Genomic DNA, 6,136 nt, shown 5'->3' with positions numbered 1-6,136 from the left:
AATTATATAGTCTTAAAAAAGGCACATATAAAAAAAAACAATTTTTAGCTTGACAGGGGCCCAAGTAAAGCCTGGTGGCCCACCAGGCTTATAATGTACTGGGGGAAAGCCTGAATGCTTTCTGTTTTATTGGTCTGTATTTTTTTTATATGTTTTGTCTAGTTTGAGCAAGAAGAACCAGATATATTTCAATCTTTCTACAGAATCATATATTTTGCCGAGTTTAATGAGTGCATGCACACAAATCCATTTTTGAGTAAAAGGTTAAAGAATATGCAAACAAATGTGCCTTGTGAAAATCTTAGAGGTAACATTTTCGATAGTAGAGCAAGAGTAGGAATAACCACTGTTTTTCTGTCATTAGCAGCAATATGATCAAGGCATCCATTGTTTAGATCTTTTGTGTTTTACTGTTAAATTATGGTATTTGTTTTTACAAAATTTAATATGGCATCAGAATCCTGTCGTTTACAACAATAGGAGGAATACCCAGAAAAAACACGTGCATGTACATGGAGACCATGCAAACTCCAGAAAGGTCGTGGCCTCGGATTTGAAGACCTTCTTGCTGCAATGGCAACAGACCTAAAAACTGCATGTGGCGGACCACAATCACGAAACCATAATTCCTTTTTCCAATAGCCCTGACCACACTCATGACAGCCAATCTAATTTTGAAAGTTCAGACATGTCAATATTAGCGAACAAACAGAGATATATGAATCAAGCTAACTTGACCGTTTGGCTTTTGTTCGTGGTGCTCAGTGGAATTTCCGTTTCCATGGCGACATCTAGAAAATGCTGCGTTTGTGTTTGCGCCTAACGATATCTGTCAAAAGACGGATAAGATATTATGTTGGTCCTCTGAATGCCCTCAGGCGATTTGGTGAGCGGGGACATTTCTGTTAGACTTTCAAACAAAAAACAAAAAAAAAAGAAGTCCAGGTTTAGATAAGTATTTAAAGGAGCGGCAGTAAAAATGAAAGACCTCAGGCATGGCTGGTGAACCAGATCGTTTCTTTCCATAAGTCATGGGGGGAGATGAGACAGTAAATGAGCTGGGAACATGTTAGTAATGGCCTGACTACTGCAATCATCGCTGTGGACGGGCATGGTCAAACCTCCAGATGCTTCAAAGACAAATAAGGGGAGAACTAATACATCATAATCTCAATACACGCACTGTGATGGATTATAAACCCTCCCAGTAAGGGGGATAAACTCTTTTCAGTGAAAACACAGGGCAGCAGTTCAAACCAGTGGTTGGCATGAAAAGACACACAAAAAAAGTCGTGTTCTTTGGTATTTGCATATTTGTTTTAACTCCTGCACCCAAGAACCTTAACATCAATAAATACTGGATGCCTTAGATGGTTGCATTCTTTTAAAGAGAGCAAAAAATAATCAATTTAGCTATGCATCATAAGAGCAAGAAGAAAGAAAACGATAATTGTGGTGAGCTTAATAACACAAAGGAGTAAATTAAGTGCATAGTTGTATAATCATGACAGACTTGTGACATTTTCTGTACACAAACCTAAATAAAAATAATAAAACACTAAAGCAGTAGCTCAATTTTAACCACTATGTCATTTACATTTAAAGAAATTCTTTCAGTTTGAGGTTTAAAATAAGGCTGGATCTTTTTTTTTTTTTGCTTGAATGTACGGTTAAAGCAAATCCACAGGAACCCAGAGGAGGAACATAAAGAGCTAAATATGAACAATAAAAAAAAGTCACACAGTCACACTGTGTGGGAGGACATTACCCAGTAAAAAAAAAAAAGAAAAGAAAAGGTCCTCCTGGCTCCAGAGTCAGAAAGACTGGGGCAGCGGTCCCCGAGCAGCGTTAGCAAACCATGTACATGTGTGGGGACAAATGAGCAAATGTCTTCTGCCAGATTCTCCGTCCAATAAGCCAAGACTGAGCCGCGCGCGCGCTGCGGGCCTCGGCTATGACTAAACCAAGCGGGCTTCCTGAGTCGACGTGACGGCGAGGGAAGCAGGCCCGTGAGTCACAGCTTGTTTGTTTGCTCTCTCGGCTGCGGCGTGACAGCGGTCAGGCCTCTCGGTACGAGCGGTCGCAGCGGTGTCTGGGTCACGGCGGACGGGGTCCTGGGGGGCTGACAGCAGGCTAGCCCCGGGGCTTTTGGAGCGGCTGAGCCCAGACGGAGCCCCGAGGACCTCCGGGAGGCACGTGCTCGGCCGACTCCTGCACTCACTCACTCCTTCTTTTTTCCTGGCGTTCATCGCTGGCTCCCACCGCAACACATGTTATAGGATATAAGTGAGTTCTTATAATACATTTGGGAATATTTATTTTTTTTTCCTCCATTTCACAAACCGCTGCTCCTCATTGCCATATGCAATTTCTGTCCAATAGGCACCGGCAGCTCACTCTGGTTTTGGTCTTCTCTCTTCGTGATTAAGAGCATTTCATGCTCATTAGGACAAAAGGGATTATTTTAACCTGAGAATAAGAGTTGAATTACAAACTGTTTACCAATCGCAAATGAACCAAAAGGCATAAACATTCTTTATTGATATATTGTGACACATATAAATGTCCAGTGATGTTTTAAAAAGTCCAATAGATGGCAGACACATACAGCACAAAACCACAGTGCTAGAGGAGCTTCAACAATAGCCTCTGAATAATACCCAGCCTGTGTTACAAAGGCAATCACAAGTCAAAACATCCCTTTACTACAGCAGCAGTTATGTTTTGCAATAACATCTAAGCTTCCTGAAACAAATGCAAGTCATTTTTACGTAAATTCTCCATGGAGCTGATTCCTGACTTCAGCCTTGTTAAGTGTTGGATTGCACTCAAAGTAAGAAGGTGATGTGAGCGCCGCAGACTAGTCAGCTGGGACCGTTCAGCCGAAATAGCTTCATGAATGAGTGGCTCCACTACTGTGTATTTCATTGTCCTCCTTGTAATATAAAACTGATATTATTGGCTTCTTATATCAATTAGGTCTGCTGAAGTTTAGTGAGATGGACAGCCCGCCAATTAGAAAAGCACTTCAACCGTGACCTAGAGGAAAACACAACGAGTACAAGTGTGCCCTTCCATAACTTACGGATTTCGAATGCAACGACTTAACAACCGCTACTGAACTCGGACAGCGGCCAAGGTATACAGAGGATCAATCACATCGGGGAATATAGTCTAAGGCTCCTCTCATGAAAATTCATTGTGGAGTTTCTCTCTGTTGTTCCAAGCAGTCCTGAAACACACTGTGACGTTTGCGCCGCTTACGTGGATGATTATCACGGCCATAGAAAGGAAAGAAGTCTGACCACATCTAACCACGGTGCGACGGCCTCCTGAAATAGTCTCAACCTCACGGACATCTTTCCTCGTAGAACCGATGACAACGTTGTGACCTCTGCGGTTCATCTGTAAGGTTGTTGTTCAGACGATCATATCAAATCAAGTACAAGACAATAAGTAATCCAGTGTAATTGCATTACCACATGCATCCAGTCATCAAAATAAGGCTGCTCTCATGGGATTTCTCCTCTAAAGAGCAGCTAGAAGAGAACGTCATCCTCTTTCAGCTATGAATTGACAAGAAAGAAAAAGAAATAACACTGTATTTACCGTTAAAGAAAGTAAATTAGCTGCGTTTCCATTGATCGTGTAACTGCACAAAGTGGAATTACAAAAATAAATTTGTCATGTTACAGAAAACACTGCGATTTCAAAAAAACTTTCACTTTTCAATAAAAAATTTGTGTATTTTGCAAAATGCAATGGAAACACTTCACGTCACACAAGTCACACAATCAACAACTGGATGCTACTACATACAGAAAAGACGACAGGAAGTTGTAGGAGGATGACGGCACAGCATGTTTTTTAACGACTTGTAGTGTGAACAAACTTACATCTGATTTTAATTGTTTCTTATTTAACGGAAACAACGCAATAGACGAATTATGTATATTTAGCATTAGCTGAATATTGACAATGTTTTGCACACATTTTTAAAGGAAACTCAGCTATAATGAGGCTTCGTTGTAACTTTATTGCAACCAAAGTATTTTAATACTGTATATTAAAACAGCAGAGTTAGATGGGACATACTGTAGAGACTTACTTCTTCTGTTGATGCACACCTATTTCTTTTTTGTTTCTAGAGATGGGCTCCCACATTAAAAAAGTAAGCAGGGAAGAAATATGAAAATTTCACACAAAACCCCCCCAAATAAAACAAAGCCATGTAGTGGGTACAACCAACATGGACAAAGCTGCTCTGGTCAGATTCACTGATTCACTACACGTACTACTAACACCCTACCCTAACCCAAAGATGATAAATACGCAACAGTCAGAGCTGCAACGTGAATTTTTTTGAGAAGATACCAGCCAAAGTCCAAACCTAAGTCCAATGGAGAATGTGTTGGTTGAAAACTGATGTTCACACACCCAAATGAGCTGGAGTAATTTTCAAAGAAGAAAGGAGCAACAATTTAAAACATAGAAAGTAGTCAGTTTTTATTTCTTAAAATAGGTATTGAACTTGTGCTACTGGTACTTCATCAACAATACACTTTGTGCACAACTACTACTTGTTTTTGAGGATTATTTTTTACTAATTGCCAACTAAGGTTCTCTTGGTTAATCCAAAATGTTAATAAACCTAAAATATAAATGTTTAAGAAAGTCAACGTGAGGTTTTGTGTTAGCATAATATCTATTTATGCGTTATTACTGAGCAAGTGTTGTAGTGCAAAATGATTACACAGCCAATAAAAAAAACAGATTTTTCCCCATCTCACTTTTTTTTCTCTCATCTGTTTAAGTGGGAATTATCAAGTAGAAGTCGGGGTAGTCATGTGGCGAGGTTACAGACCTGGGAAGTTTGAACCTCATTGTCCGATTCTTTCCCTTACGTCTTTCCCCTACTCTGCCCCCTTCCTGTCAGACAATTTTCAAATAAAGGACACTTTTGCTGAAGAAATTCTTCAAAAAAGACAGCTATAACATACAACTTTTCAATAAACAGGTGAGAAAGGGAGGCATGTCATCTAGTCAGGTGCCAGAGGAATGCTTCAATGCATGTGAAGTGGGATTTCCAAAAATCATTCTTTTGGAAAGTGTCTTCTAAAAACTAGCAGTAAGTTTGAGTCCATCTTTAACAATGCCAGCCCACACCGATAGCTCACCTGACTCAAAGTTGATCTCTGCCCGTTCCTGACCCACCCATGGGCCCATCCACCTGGTGGTCAAGAGTCATTCTTGTTTCATCCATAAAGCCTTTGAAAAATATGTCTTTAGATTGTTCTTGGCCCAGTGTAGACGCTTCAGTTATCATCCTTCCTACCTTCACCAAGTCTCTAGAGTTCTGAACATCTTGTACCTTTAGGTGTCGCACTTATGATAGAACTTGATTCTCCTCAAGTCCTTGACAATTAATGTGTGTGTTTTTTCCCCATAGATATTTCATGTGACACTGTCGACAATTTGCAGCAAAATGTTTGATGTCTCTGTGATCACGCCCTGGTAACTTAACAATTTAAAGAGTGCTGCATCCATCTGACAGACTCTTGGTGATTTTTGACTTTTCAGAGTTCAGGTTTGTCCAGCTTGGAGTTAGAAAACATGCCTAACAATTATATTATGGTCAAAATACTCACCTGTCTAATAATTGTTGATATCCTCTGGATGTTATTTCCCTAGTCAGCCATGTCACGTTTCTTCATGTCTTTTCTTTTTACTCCTATTTGGACAAGAACTAAATAGATAAACTTGTCTCGATTCCTACATATATTGGTGCAGCACTTAAAAAGCCACATCGGTTCTGAGACAGCATATCCTATTAGTATGATGATGCTTTACATCGATCACGCGGCCACGACTTGTTGTGCGGTGAGGCTAAAGCAGATGTTTCAGGGTACAGACGAGCTTAGAGCAAAAACTAAGCCAGAAGGGAGAAGACTCTGGAAGCCACTGAGTCATTGGTCTCAAGACCCTCCGGTTCATTTCTGAGCCTGGGTTTGTTCTCTCTCCCCTCACCCTCCTTCCGTTTTTTGGTCCTTTGTTGTGGTCACTGGGACAATCGGTTACAGCCCGACGGAATGAAAACCATTCATTCAGATCCCTGCAACAGCAAACTATTAAACAC

The 6,136-nt window shown here is 40.4% G+C and overlaps 1 long non-coding RNA gene across 1 annotated transcript; it reads left to right on the top strand.

Moving 5' to 3' along the window:
* The first annotated feature begins 689 nt into the window (after window positions 1–689).
* On the top strand, window positions 690–3,654 carry LOC106953504 (uncharacterized). Its single transcript, XR_001426207.1, has 3 exons — window positions 690–2,286; window positions 2,980–3,139; window positions 3,231–3,654. It is a non-coding gene; the product is annotated as an uncharacterized LOC106953504 (long non-coding RNA).
* Window positions 3,655–6,136: the final 2,482 nt, after the last annotated feature.

Source organism: Poecilia latipinna, unplaced genomic scaffold (assembly GCF_001443285.1).
Source record: "Poecilia latipinna isolate Pla-1442-1.1 unplaced genomic scaffold, P_latipinna-1.0 Scaffold34, whole genome shotgun sequence".
In the NCBI taxonomy this organism is placed as follows: Eukaryota; Metazoa; Chordata; class Actinopteri; order Cyprinodontiformes; family Poeciliidae; genus Poecilia; species Poecilia latipinna.
This window is presented reverse-complemented; position numbering and strand designations above follow the sequence as displayed.